Consider the following 16,572-nt stretch of genomic DNA (forward strand, 5'->3'; position numbering starts at 1 on the left):
AAGATTTTGTATTCTGCACCCTGTGGGAAATGGAGTGAGGCATAGCTAAGCACACTGTTTCTTTAACTGAGTCTTAGAAGCATCTGGCCATGAGCGGCAGCTTGCCACCCTCATGAATAATGCCAAATGCAAACAGAAAACAATCGATTTAAGCAGTTATCTCAGTATATGGTGTCATTCATAAGGAATCCAATGCCATTGTGTGTGTCACCTCACAACCAGATAGTCGATAGTCCCACATGCTTCACCAGGGATGGCCAACATCTGTAACCTTGAGGCTTCCCTACAATCACAAACACGCATTCTACCCCATAGTGTTATTTTTAGGCACAGTCATTTCCTTTGAACTTTCAGCCTAGTAAGTTCAAATCAGGCCTGTATAAATTTGCCACAATGACCCTGAGGAATTCTGCACCCTTGAGCACATACACAGCTATATTATTACAGAAACCTGGTTCCAGTGCAATGAAAACACTTTTAATATACCTGAGGTTAGTGTATATCACTATCACTGTCATTTAGACTCCCAGGCAAGAAAGTGGGCATATCTCAAGAGAGCATATCCCAAATTATCTGTTATCTCAGAACCTTGCAGTAAATCCAGTAATATAATGACCTTGGTCTCCTAGACATCCTAACGTAATAGGCAAGAAAAATGATCAAATATTTGCCAGCTACATGACTACAAATGGGTGGGAGGGGTGGGAGGTTGGCATAATGGTTAAGGTGTTTACCTTACAGACACAAGGTGCAGAGTTTGATTCTCACATGGGGTAATTGGCTCAGCTTAAAACGGCACAAAGGTTCCTTGGATTTAACTATGGTAATGCCAACTTCCTCCACAATTTGGTACCCTCTCCTACTAGGAAAACTAATCTATTTAACCTGGTCCTCAGTACCATAGCACCAATCTGCTTAACATCTAAAGTATTCCCTTCTATGATCAAATCTGAGCTCCAAATTTCTTCTTAGCCCAACCTAAGAGTGTACCAAACCCCACTATATTTAGTGATTATTCTATGGCAAATCAACTAGCACTTTTGTCAAAAAAATAAAAATATATCAAAATCTCCCCTTTCCCTCAGGAATCCCATAACAAAAGCAGACACCTGTCCAGTTGCCTGCTATTCTTATCTTAATGCCTGTATTGAAGCTTCTGTGCCAAACTAACACAGATAGGACGGCAAATTTAAGAGCGTTGTCGCCTCACAGCAAGACATTGTCCCATTCGATTCTCAGCTAGAGCGTCTTCTGTGTGGAGGCATGCGTGAATGGGCGTACCTTCGTTGAAGGTTGTGTGTCAGGGCTGGTAACTCGGCATGTAAAAATCCACCACCAAACATTAGCGGACAGGAGTTCCGCTGTGGCGACCCCTAACCGGGATAAGCCAAAAGACAACAACTAGGTTTACACCACAGAAGATTAAACAAGCTCTGCAATAAAATAAAACTTCTCACTCTAAAGAATAAACTCAGATCCCATAATTCCATGTGGGATCAAAAAGATCTGCAAACAGCTGAGGTGTAACACCAAAACTTGTAAAGCCAGTCATGAGTCAATTATTACCTCCACCTCCAAAGACAACAATAAGGCATTCTTTAACCATGTTAGCAATATCGGACATAAACACCTTACAATACATGGAGCTGATCTGTATCAGCACTACATGTTATAATGCTGAGAACATAACCAGCTTAATCACTGACAAACTTATTTTCAGCTTCTCCCCATTGTCATCTCTCTTCTTACCCCCTTATTACTTAGCCTCTACTTTCCTCTGACAGTTCATCCAAAAAAGTTCTAAGTACCCTGTCTAAAACCAAAAATATGAACTTTATGGATCTGATGACATATCAGGCTGCCTCCTAATGAGTTTCCAACACAGTTTTGCAGATTCCTTTTTTAAAACCTATTCAGTCTTATCCTGTCCAGTGGAAACATGCCTGAAGTTTAGAGAATGTCCATAGTGGTACCACTACATAAAGGTGGCCCTACCACTGACACTGAAAACAATAGACCAATTAGCCTCAGCAGTATTGTATGTAATGGAACATGTTATCATGAAACCTGTAATTAAAGACATAGGCAACGTACAATCTATCACCATGAACCAATATGGCTTTGTAAAAGTGTTGCCCTGTCAACGAAATCTGGTGGAATTCTTTGAGAAAGTAACTAAAGCACCAGATAATGAACAGGTGGTATCAGATGCATACCTGGACCTGGCTTTTATCATTGCTATAGTAACACCTGTGTAATCTACTGGATAGCTGACTGGCTTATAGGCAGAAGTCATACAGTCACAGCTGGTAGCACACTCTCCTCTCAGAGGCAGTTCCAGAGGTTCCATACTGGGCTCACTCCTCTTCAGCATTTACTTCGCTAATGCTGAAATGGATACTAATTATCTCCGGCTTACAAAGCTTAAAAATGACTGGAAGGTCAGTCTGATCATTAACTCTTCAACAAATACTGACATTATGCAGGAGGGTCTAGCCTGTACTAATTAATGGCAAGAAGACCATGGACTAAATAAAAAAAAAACTGTGGTATTATTTTATTTTTTAAGTGTAAAGACCCCTGTATCTACTGTATAGACTCTGTCCCCTCAAAGATGACACTGTCATTGACACATTTGTGAGCAATGAACTCTGCTTTGACCACCAGGTAGCTGCTATCATTAGGAATTGTTTTTCCTAGTAAGCTAATCATTAAAGGTATGTCCTCCAGATCTAAAGTCATTGCCCTCCTCTAGTCTGACTCACAGTAAAATATAATGCTTCCTTTGGCATGTACCTGCCCAAATATCTCTCACAACTTTGAGACACCTCAATGATTCCTATGCAAAACAAATCTTAGGTATGAGCTCTTTAAGCTACACAGCGCATTAAAAAGCTCTATCACTGCGAGCGCCTACACACTCTTACACAGACACCTTGGTTTGGCCTATAAGGTAACAAAGGCCCCAGACCTGTTAGACATTTTACATATTCAAAAATTTGGCAATACCAGTCTGATTGAAAAGAGTGTACAACTTTATACCCGTACGTGCTGTGGATAAAATATATCGTTCTGTCTTCAGAAATTAAGCAGTCCCATAATGCACTGAGTCTGGTGTAGAGTTTGTGATGCGTAATGAAGCTATTAACTACCTTTTTGCTGTACTACCATTTTGTGCATTATAAAGGTTTGCTGTTTTACTTCTGATTCTGGTGTCTGTTGAGATTCTTCACGCTACTAAACAAGATGATGAATAATCATTGCTGCGTGTCGTAACAACCATCAATACCCACTGCAGGGAGCTAAATCCACATCAGAATATTAACAGAACTGATTATCAGGCTGAATATCTATGCCAGTGAATCCCTTCTATGTAATAAGTTCCAATGCCATCTCAAACGAAGTAGCTTCTTGTCTTTACAGCCAACTTTGACGTGTGGATGTAGATCTGTAAATTCACACCAGGGTTGTCGGCACAGGTCCTTCTTCACAAGGGAATAATGTATTGAAAATTGCAGTGGCTATGCTCCTAAAGGACTAGTTGCCAGCTACTTAGTATAAAGAAATTAACAAAGAGATCTTGTCTTGTTTTAAGGCTTTCGTGCATTGCACAATAATTAAAAACATTTCCATAAAATACAGGAAAAGTGCCATGTTAGCCTATCTCTGCAATGTTTGCTTTATTTCAGAAAGCTGAGGATTTCCTCTAATTGGTCAGTATACACAGACAAGGCCATATCTTGTTGGCTGCTTCATGCACACCATTGGATGGTGGGGAGGCCATAGTATGCAAACATTTAACATGTTAAATAGCCATGATGAATTCTGGATGGACACGTCTGTTATGAATTAACACTCCTGTACACAATATTCATGGGAATATTTTCAGCTGCTTAGACTGCTTGACACTATGCCTGCCTGAACACTTGCTTCAGCTACATTAACACAACTATGTTATGATCCCAAACTGAAGCTATAGCCACAAACACGGTGTATGATGTTAAACATATGATCCCAAACTGAAGCTATAGCCACAGACACGGTATATGATGTTAAACATATGATCCCAAACTGAAGATATAGCCACAAACACGGTATATGATGTTAAACATATGATCCCAAACTGAAGCTATAGCCACAAACACGGTATATGATGTTAAACATATGATCCCAAACTGAAGCTATAGCCACAAACACGGTATATGATGTTAAACATATGATCTCAAACTGAAGCTATTGCCACAAACACGGTATATGATGTTAAACATATGATCCCAAACTGAAGCTATAGCCACAAACACGGTATATGATGTTAAACATATGATCCCAAACTAAAGCTATAGCCACAAACACGGTATATGATGTTAAACATATGATTCCAAACTGAAGCTATAGCCACAAACACGGTATATGATGCTAAACATATGATCCCAAACTGAAGCTATAGCCACAGACACGGTATATGATGTTAAACATATGATCCCAAACTGAAGCTATAGCCACAGACACGGTATATGATGTTAAACATATGATCCCAAACTAAAGCTATAGCCACAAACACGGTATATGATGTTAAACATATGATCCAAAACTGAAGCTATAGCCACAAACATAGTATATGATGTTAAACATGTGATGCAAAACTGAAGCTATAGCCACAGGCACGGTATATGATGTTAAACATATGATCCCAAACTGAAGCTATAGCCACAAACATGGTATATGATGTTAAACATATGATCCCAAACTGAAGCTATAGCCACAGACACGGTATATGATGTTAAACATATGATCCCAAACTGAAGCTATAGCCACAAACATATTACATGACGTTAAACATATGATCCCAAACTGAAGCTATAGCCACAAACACGGTATATGATGTTAAACATATGATCCCAAACTGAAGCTATAGCCACAAACACGTTATATGATGTTAAACATATGATCCCAAACTGAAGCTATAGCCACAGACACGGTATATGATGTTAAACATATGATCCCAAACTGAAGCTATAGCCACAGACACGGTATATGATGTTAAACATATGATCCCAAACTGAAGCTATAGCCACAAACATATTACATGACGTTAAACATATGATCCCAAACTGAAGCTATAGCCACAAACACGGTATATGATGTTAAACATATGATCCCAAACTGAAGCTATAGCCACAAACACGTTATATGATGTTAAACATATGATCCCAAACTGAAGCTATAGCCACAGACACGGTATATGATGTTCAACATATGATCCCAAACTGAAGCTATAGCCACAGACACGGTATATGATGTTAAATATATGATCCCAAACTGAAGCTATAGCCACAGACACGGTATATGATGTTAAACATATGATCCCAAACTGAAGCTATAGCCACAAACACGGTATATGATGTTAAACATATGATCCCAAACTGAAGCTATAGCCACTGACATGGTATATGATGCTCAGTGGCAAACATTTTTGTTGTTGCACCTCTGAAGCCGCCCCTGCAATCTCTCCATAAAAGGGAACTATACCCCTTATTTCAAAAACTATTTTATCCAAGCTGTAACATCATTGTTTAAAAATGTCGACAGTGGCCCACTCACCATCTCGTATCAATACAATAACCATCTTACCACTTTCTTTTTCAAAACCATGTAAATGTATTAACTTGGCGCAGCTGGTTTCAATGAAAGTAAAATGTTTAAAGGCTGTTGACTAAAACGAACTTCGCAGGCAGTGGAGTTTATGTGTTTTTCCATTGTTGTGCAGCCTTGGAGTTGATATATATATTTATTTTATTTATTTATTTTATTTTATTTTACATTTGTTGACCGTGCTAGTCTAGCTGGATATATGACCATTTTCAGTAGAGGTCCGGGGAGATAAACTCCATTCAGTACAGATGAAGTTCACATATACAGCAGTATATATTTAAATTGCAAAAAAAAAAGAAAATTTTATTGATGTGGTCACACATTTATAAAGTATAATAGAAAAAAAATGAATATATCTAACTAGGCTTAGTACAATTACTAATGAAGTTACAATTTAATGTTCAAAAGATTAAAAGCTAAAAAGTAAAGTATAAGTGTAGATAAAAGGAAGATAAAAAAGAAGGTAATATGATGTAGCAGTTGAGTAATAAATCTAGTAGAACAATATGCCACCTTTTGAGAATAAGTAAGAAAAATATGGAGAGGTAGAATAGAGGCTGTTAAGATGAAATAGTTGCAGAGATGAGAAGGTAAAGTTGCATCAAGTAACAAGAGCATGGTGGTCAGTCAGGTTTAGTACAGGGGCACATCCAATGTGTTTTGAGATAGAGCTTAAGTTTATTTTTGAACAGAGTAGTAGAGGGAAGTGTAGAAAGTTTGGAGGGAAGTAGATTCCAGGTTTTTCCGACAGTGTCTCCAGCTCTATTGTTTGATTTGTTGATATTTATAAAAAGTTTTTGTGAAGATCTTAGGGACTTCAGGTTATAGTAGGGCTGAATAAGGTTAGATAGGATGGGTGTCTTGGCTAATTGATAAAGTATTTTATGGGCGATGGCAAGTTGACTGAAATTCAGTTGCTGCTGTAATTCAAGCCACCCTAGTTGCTTTAGATTAATACAGTGGTGTGTTCTGTAAGGGTTACCTGTGGTAAATCTGGCTATACTATTGTAGGAGTTTTCTAGTTTCTTAAGGTTATTTTTTGACAGATTAGTAAATATGGGTGAGGCATAAAAAAGAGTGGAGATTAGATGGGTGTGGGCAATAGTTATTCTGGTTGCAGGAGTTAGGAAGGGCTTGATCCTATAAAGAGAGCCTATTTTTTATTAGTAGTTTTCAGAGTGTTGTTGATATGGGTGTCAAAGTTAAGGTTGTTGTCTATGGTGATTCCTAGCAGTTTGGTAGTAGGATCTTGGGATATAAGAGTATTATTATTGGATGTAATAGTGAAGTCTATTGGGGGAGATTTACTGGTAGGTGTAAAAAGTATATATATATATATATATATATATATATATATATATATATATATATATATATATATATATATAAGTCAGGGGTGTGGCAGTGTGTCTCCCCATAACTACCTTCAGTGAGTTGACATGATTCTCTAACCTATACCCTCCTCTACAACTAAAAACACCTTTGCAGACCAACTGCCTTCAGAATATCCAGAATATCTCAAACCTGCTGCTGATGCGATTGACTATCTAGTCTCGTTTCTTACAAACCACTCTGTCAAACAAGACTGTGTACCTGAACTGCAGAAAAAAATCTTATAGCATACTTCTGCATAACAGAGGATCAAAGTATTGGCCCACAGCCATATTGTCCCTATTATCTAAAACCCTAGAAAAAAATAGACCCATGTACAACTGCTAAAATACATTATTGATAATCTTTTTTTGTGTGACCCAACATGGCTTTTGGTCCCACCACAGCACCACCTCGGCCTTACTAAATTTCTTCAGTCTAATAAACAAAGCAAAAATAAGAGAACCTGATCTCCCCTGTCTTCATCAACTTATCAAAAGCTTTCAATTCAGTGCATCATCAAAAACTTCTAAACAAACATTCAGCTCTTGGCCTAATCCTTTTCAAATCCTAATCCTATTCAAAAGACAGCAATCTGTAAAATGGCAATATGTTTCCTTTTCCTGTGAATTTCAGTGGGTGTCCCACAGGGATCCATACTCAGCCCACAATTATTTAACCTGTTTATCAACAATCTACACACATCTAATCTTAACTATTTTGTACAATACTTTGATTTCACCTTAGTCTGCTCAGCCATAACCCTTCAGGCTTTCTCAGTTATTGAATACTGGCTTGACAACTCTCAGCTCTTATTAAACCCAAAGAAAACCAAATTAATGCTGGTCTCCCAAAAACAAAGGGCTATAGATAAGCAACTCTTCACTCTTAGTTCAAAGGGAAAGAGTCAGACTGAATGTGTGCCATTTTTTAAGCTGTTAGGTGTTACAATAGACAAACCCCTGTAATCTGACCAACATATTCTGGAAGCAACCAAAAAAAATCACCAGAGATTAGGATCTATCTACAGGATAAAGCCCTACCTCACAGAGTCAGCAGGAATAAAAACTGCAACAGCTTATCTACTAGCAACCTTTCATTATGTCTCTCTTATATTTACCATCCTGAGCTCTACCCAAGTCTCCTAAGCTTGAGCAATTCTACAACAAGGTGGCCATATTCGAGCAAATCTACCTTAAAGAGCTGAGCAGTGTATCACAGTATGGCAGTCAAACAAGATGGGACTTCCACATGCTCTCACACACTCACAGCTAATAACAACTTACAAACCACTATAAACTTTTCCCATCTGCTTTTTTCAATGTAAATTGAATTCATCAAACACAGTAATACATTTACCAGAACAGTGTCTAGCATCTGAGTTAATCAAACCTCTCTTATCCCTTTTAGCCATCACTACTCCCATTCTGTCAACCTGGCCAAATCAGCCCCAGCTAATGCACAGCACAGGCTGCATGAGATGTTTCACTCCCCAGTACCTATCTCTGGAAGCTTTCTTACCTTATGCCATAGACAAAGCTTACTGATTTTTTTTATACTAAAAATGGTTACATTGCTGATTCAGTGGTTGCATCTTGCTCCATTCACCCTTAATACACATGGGCTGATTTTGCTGCCCTACCCTATCCTCTCTTCCAACCCATCCCCTCCTACTCCACATTTAAAGTATCCTAACTCTACCCCTACACTTTACTCAACCTCCCTCTGCATCCACATAATCAGTTACTTTCCAGTTAGCATATCTGACTTATCCACTTAAAGTGCTGCAACCCAGCATGCCCTTTTAACTACTCATGTCCAAGTAATATTTTACAGTGCAAAATCTGACTTGCATGTCATACAAAATTACTCTGAGTCAAAGCCTACTAGTGTGCCTCCTTAGCATATTAGCACTCTATAACAAATACCATATCTCCTTACTAAATATAGTTAACATTCCTACAAACCCACCTCACTATACCAAAATGTATCAAGTCTGTCAGTCAGTCACAATAGCACCCATACTGTAACAACAAACCTTCTGAGACTTTTTCAGTTACAGGTATCCTAATCTAAGTATTATATTAGCAAACAAAATCCAATAAACCTAAAACATAAATACATTTTCTACATAATTTCATAAAATTTGCATCTAAAAAATCAGTGGAGATATTTATCTAAATCTCTGCACCACAATCAGCAAAAAAACCCACACTAACTGCACAGATTAAATGCACCATTCTCTTCCCCTCTTCCAACTCCAGTGCCAGCCTTCTCCTCCTAAATATAAGGCTTAGAAGCATATGCAATAAAATCTAAGACATAAATGTTTCTATCACCATATATTCATCAGGCACAGTCATAGTTACAGTAACCTGACAGAAAAAGCACATTAATGACAATGAAATTACCCCATCTGGCTTCATTAATGACAATGAAATTACCCCATCTGGGTTCATTAATGACAGTGAAATTACCCCACCTGGGTTCATTAATGGCAGTGAAATTACCTCATCTGGCTTCATTACTGACAATGAAATTACCCCATCTGGCTTCATTAATGCCATTGAAATTACCCCATCTGGCTTCATTAATGACAATGAAATTTCCCCATCTGGGTTCATTAATGACAGTGAAATTACCCCATCTGGCTTCATTAATGGCAATGGAATTACCCCATCTGGCTTCATTAATGACAGTGAAATTACCCCATCTGGCTTCATTAATGACAGTGAAATTACCCCATCTGGCTTCATTACAATTAGGTTTGACAGGACACATAAATGATTAGGTGGAATTGTAATCATATACAAGAATTCCTTAAACGTAACATGTGCACAGGATATAGATAGTCTGGGTGTAGAGATGATAATTAAAGGAACATGTGCACAGGATATAGATAGTCTGGGTGTAGAGATGATAATTAAAGGAACATGTGCACAGGATATAGATAGTCTGGGTGCAGAGATGATAATTAAAGGAACATGTGCACAGGATATAGATAGTCTGGGTGCAGAAATGATAATTAAAGGAACATGTGCACAGGATATAGATAGTCTGGGTCTAGAGATGATAATTATAGGAACATGTGCACAGGATATAGATAGTCTGGGTCTAGAGATGATAATTAAAGGAACATGTGCACAGGATATAGATAGTCTGGGTCTAGAGATGATAATTAAAGGAACATGTGCACAGGATATAGATAGTCTGGGTGTAGAGATGATAATTAAAGGAACATGTGCACAGGATATAGATAGCCTGGGTGTAGAGATGATAATTAAAGGAACATGTGCACAGGATATAGATAGTCTGGGTGTAGAGATGATAATTAAAGGAACATGTGCACAGGATATAGATAGTCTGGGTGTAGAGATGATAATTAAAGGAACATGTGCACAGGATGTAGATAGTCTGGGTGTAGAGATGATAATTAAAGGAACATGTGCACAGGATATAGATAGTCTAGGTGTAGAGATGATAATTAAAGGAACATGTGCACAGGATATAGATAGTCTGGGTGTAGAGATGATAATTAAAGGAACATGTGCACAGGATATAGATAGTCTGGGTGTAGAGATGATAATTAAAGGAACATGTGCACAGGATATAGATAGTCTGGGTGTAGAGATGATAATTAAAGGAACATGTGCACAGGATATATATAGTCTGGGTGTAGAGATGATAATTAAAGGAACATGTGCACAGGATATAGATAGTCTGGGTATAGAGATGATAATTAAAGGAACATGTGCACAGGATGTAGATAGTCTGGGTGTAGAGATGATAATTAAAGGAACATGTGCACAGGATATAGATAGTCTAGGTGTAGAGATGATAATTAAAGGAACATGTGCACAGGATATAGATAGTCTGGGTGTAGAGATGATAATTAAAGGAACATGTGCACAGGATATAGATAGTCTGGGTGTAGAGATGATAATTAAAGGAACATGTGCACAGGATATAGATAGTCTGGGTGTAGAGATGATAATTAAAGGAACATGTGCACAGGATATAGATAGTCTGGGTGTAGAGATGATAATTAAAGGAACATGTGCACAGGATATAGATAGTCTGGGTGTAGAGATGATAATTAAAGGAACATGTGCACAGGATATAGATAGTCTGAGTCTAGAGATGATAATTAAAGGAACATGTGCACAGGATATAGATAGTCTGGGTGTAGAGATGATAATTAAAGGAACATGGGCACAGGATATAGATAGTCTGGGTGTAGAGATGAGAATTAAAGGAACATGTGCACAGGATATAGATAGTCTGGGTGTAGAGATGATAATTAAAGGAACATGTGCACAGGATATAGATAGTCTAGGTGTAGAGATGATAATTAAAGGAACATGTGCACAGGATATAGATAGTCTGGGTGTAGAGATGATAATTAAAGGAACATGTGCACAGGATATAGATAGTCTGGGTATAGAGATGATAATTAAAGGAACATGTGCACAGGATATAGATAGTCTGGGTGTAGAGATGTTAATTAAAGGAACATGTGCACAGGATATAGATAGTCTGGGTGTAGAGATGATAATTAAAGGAACATGTGCACAGGATATAGATAGTCTGGGTGTAGAGATGATAATTAAAGGAACATGTGCACAGTATATAGATAGTCTTGGTCTAGAGATGATAATTAAAGGAACATGTGCACAGGATATAGATAGTCTGGGTGTAGAGATGATAATTAAAGGAACATGTGCACAGGATATAGATTGTCTGGGAGTAGAGATGATAATTAAAGGAACATGTGCACAGGATATAGATAGTCTGGGTGTAGAGATGATAATTAAAGGAACATGTGCACAAGATATAGATAGTCTGGGTCTAGAGATGATAATTAAAAGAACATGTGCACAGGATATAGATAGTCTGGGTGTAGAGATGATAATTAAAGGAACGTGTGCACAGGATATAGATAGTCTGGGTGTAGAGATGATAATTAAAGGAACATGTGCACAGGATATAGATAGTCTGGGTCTAGAGATGATAATTAAAGGAACATGTGCACAGGATATAGATAGTCTGGGTCTAGAGATGATAATTACAGGAGAGTAGTATTACTGGACTGAATTCATCCTCAGGTCTTGGTGAGTACCTTAATGAGGTAGACCCTGTTTTTTACAAAATGTCACCAAGACAACACTGTTATAAAAACTGTATTTTATATAGCATATATCATGGACAGAAGCAGGTTAAAAAATAAAACAGACATCTAGGTGCAGAACTCCCAGGACAAAAAAAAGTTCCCAATTCTGGTAGGCCACTGGTGCTATGACTGGAAAAATGATGGTGTAGAATCCTCAAGACATGGAAACATTCCTGTATGGGGCTATGCCAGGCCCAAGGGGAGTATGCCCCCCCCCCCACATTGTTGAAGGATGTAGTAGTCCACAAAAACTGACAGCCCAAAAACAGCCAAAAAGATGACGGAGTAGACTATTGAGGATATGAAAAATTCATAGTAGACTATGTGTGCACTTATTGTAATCTTATAAAGGTTACCACAAAGTGTAGACTACGTGCACACTTAGTGTCAGGGATTCATAAAGGTTACCACAAAGTGTAGACTAAGTGTGCACTTAGTGTCAGGGATTCATAAGGGTTACCACAAAGTGTAGACTAAGTGTGCACTTAGTGTCAGGGATTCATAAAGGTTACCACAAAGTGTAGGCTACGTGTGCACTTAGTGTCAGGGATTCATAAAGGTTACCACAACGTGTAGGCTACGTGTGCACTTAGTGTAATCATTCTGAGTGACTAGAAAGCACAAAAAGTGTGATAGAATTTTATTGAATACATTTTATGTACACTTAGTGTAGGCTTTATTGAATCTGGTTCGCAGTCTTACCACAAAAATACAGGGCAATACGGGAAAGAAAGGGAAGAAAACAAGCAATAAGGCAAAGAAAGGGAAGAAAACAAGCAATAAGGCAAAGAAAGGGAAGAAAACAAGCAATAAGGCAAAGAAAGGGAAGAAATCAAGCAATAAGGCAAAGAAAGGGAAGAAATCAAGCAATAAGGCAAAGAAAGGGAAGAAATCAAGCAATAAGGCAAAGAAAGGGAAGAAATCAAATCCTATAATGGAAGAATCAGAGTTAGAAAACTATAAAACAATTCAGACAAGACGCATCGAGGGAACAGATCAACAAAAATACTTAGAAAGATAGACGTGATAAAAGCAACAAGCAGTATTGTAACAGACTGTGATCCATCATGCACTATTAATAAACTGAAGATATCAGCACAGGGGAAAAATATAGAATATATGCAGATAAATGTAAAGGTAAAGTACAAAATAAGCAATTCATTGATGACCCAAAAACGTTTTATAGAGAATTGGGAAACAAAGCAAAAGGAATAGAAATACCACCGAAATATATATAAATAAATAAAAAAGAAGAAATAGACACATTTTAGAAAAATATCTATGAAGATCCTGTGGAACATAATAAAGATGCTGAGTGGATAGAAGAAATAAAAGAAACAATAAGGACAGCTTAGCCTCCATTCCCCACTCGGGTATTACAGAAAAACTGACCAGCCTGAACATAAACCCCTACATCACGACATGGGTTGCCAGTTGGCTTAGGCTCCGTCCTGGGACCCCTACTGTTCGGGATATACTTCTCAAAAGTACAGGCAAACACAGGAGGACTATGGCTAACCAAATTCACCAATGACTGCAAACTGGGAGTCATAATTGACTCTCCAGCTGAGAAGGACATCCTCCAAAAGGGCCTTACTGAGACAGACACCTGGTGTCAAAGTCATGGCCTCAAGCTAAATGCCAAAGAAGGCATACTCATCCCATTTGGGAAAAACAAAACACCCACGAATTACCACATAGGTAGCGGCCCTCTTAATACAGAAGAGGTAATAAGAGATCTGGGGACCCAGGTAGATAGTAATCTCTCCTTTGACAATCATATTGCCAAAGTATTTAAGAAATCCTTCTATGTGGCCCATCTAATTACTAAAGGGTTTGCATCTAGAAATAAAGAGGTTATAGTGCCCCTCTACTTGTCACTCATCAGACCCATCATAGAGTACAATGCCCCATTTGGGATGTACCTCACAAGACACTTCCAACAGCTGGAAAGACCACAAAAGTACCTCACCAAGAGGATTACTGGCCTCAAACATATGTCCTGTGCAGCCCGACTGAAAAAACTCCGGCTATACTCAGTGGCATATCGCTTACTCAGAGGTGATCTCTGCCTGACTTACAAAGCCATGTCCAACTCAGAATTGATGGACATGCTCCACCTAAAGAAATCCAAGTCACTGTGAGCCACGCACTCTAGTGAGCTAAACCTCGCCACAACAATAAACAGAACATGCTGGATGGATAGATTCCTGTCACAGAGACTCCTCATGCTTTGGAACAAAATTCCGAACTACATTAAGCAGAGCCCCTCACTAACACTCTTCAAGAGAAACCTTGACGACTGGATGGGTAACAGAAAATACACCCCTGGGATCACTTCATTGGCTCTGCTTGACAGAGGATCAGTTAATTAATCAATGGGGTGGCGAAAGCCGACACACTCTGGCTAGGCTTATAAATGCCCTTGGGCAGATAGCCTAGTACCTACATATGAACCTATATATAAGTTCAAATGTATAGAATATGAAATGGGATAAAGTAACAGCCAGAGAAATTTAAATAAAATTAAGAAAAGAAAGCTCCTAAATGGAAAATCCAAGGCCCAAACGCAGCACCTAACTTCTGACTAAAAGTATTAACATCTTTACACGAAGATTTAGCCCTGAATAAGAACTACTTGTATGCAAACCTCTAAAAGACACAAACCTGGTCAACATGAAGAATGATGGTCATCCTTAAGAGTGAACCTGCAAGCTACCCTAAAGACTATAGACCAATAACTTGCCTTCTGAAGATGTATAAACTGATGCTGACTGAGTCTATAATCATTTAGAAGAAAACTCAATCATGGCAATGGAACAAAAGGTAATAAAAGAAAGTCATAGGGAAAAATGGCCATTTGTTGTTAAATAAGTCATAATGGAGAATTGTAAAAAGGAAAGAATCTAAGTATGACAAGGATAGATTACAAAAAAGCATTTGACAGTATCCCACACTTGTGGATAAAGGAATTCTTACAGATGCATAAAACACACTCTTCATTGATCAATTACATCACAGTGACAGACCACTATGCAGTTAAGCCATGATAAAGGACAAATTATTAACCCGGGGTTAAAAATTGAAAGGGGATATTACTGGGTGACTCTATCACCAGTGCTTTTGTCTTGCCCTTAACCCAATAAGTTGTCTACTTAACAGATTAGTTCATGGTTGCAATTTGGCTTCCCGAAAGTAACAAAGTGTAAAGATTTCTCATCTTCTTTTTGTGGTTGATTTAAAACTGTATAGTTCATCAGATGAGGAGCTAAAAGCTACAACTGGAAGTGTTCAAAACTTTCTCAGATGATATAAGCATGTCATTTGGTCTTGATAAATGTACAAAAGTAACATTTAAAGCAGGAAAGCTGCCACACAAAGAAAATATCATTCTGGGACTGGAATGTGATATAAAGGAATTTGAGTAGGAGGGAGTGTGTAAATATTTGGGTATTGATGAAGGATTGACAATAAAACATGAAGAAATGCAAACAAAACTCAGTAAGGAATATTTTAGAAGACTAAAATTAATACTGAAAAAAGCCCTGACATCTATAAAAGAGTCCAAGCTATTAACCAATTCACTCTTCCTGCTCTAACTTATAATTTTAGGGTGACTGGCCCCAAAAGGCATGGGATCAGTTGGACAGGAAATAGGAAAAATGCATCATGCTTATCAAATAATGTATAAAAATCAATGTGTATACCAAGATTATATAGTCCTTGTTCTGAAGGAGAGATGGGCGTCCTCAAAATTGATTAGATGTATAGATCTGCAATCGTAAGACCGCATACATATCTGCTGATCTCATAAGATCCAAACATAGTGAAAGTTTTGCAACATGAAGTGAACAGGGCTAAAATGACTTCCTTACTTAGTTTAGCAGAAACATATTGCTGTCAAGTAGGAATGGAAACCAAACCCGAAGTAGACAAAAATCAGGCAGCAACTGAATGTGCCAAAAACAAAAGAAAGAGTATAAGGAGAATTTATTTATTTATTTTTTATTTATTACATTTGTTGACCAGGTATGTCCAACTGGGCCAGAGGCCCATTTTCAGCAGAGACCCGGGGAGGAAAGCTCCACAGTAATATTTAAAAACAAACAAAAACATAATAACAGCAAACATTAGTGCAACAGAATTATTTTACAGCATCAAGAAGCAGTACAAAGCAAGGTCACGTTAACCAGTGGAGACCCAGGTGGAAAACTCCACAGTAGTACAACACAAACAAGTAGCAGTAAATATACAATCAGTGGAATGTACAATTACTGCTGTAGGAAAAAACAAGTAGCAGTAAATATAATACAATCAGTAGAACTGTACAATTACTGCTGTAGGAACAATCAAATAGCAGTAAATATAATACATTTAGT

Source organism: Protopterus annectens, chromosome 16.part0, assembly GCF_019279795.1.
Source record: "Protopterus annectens isolate FY-2018-M chromosome 16.part0, PAN1.0, whole genome shotgun sequence".
NCBI lineage: Eukaryota > Metazoa > Chordata > Ceratodontiformes > Protopteridae > Protopterus > Protopterus annectens.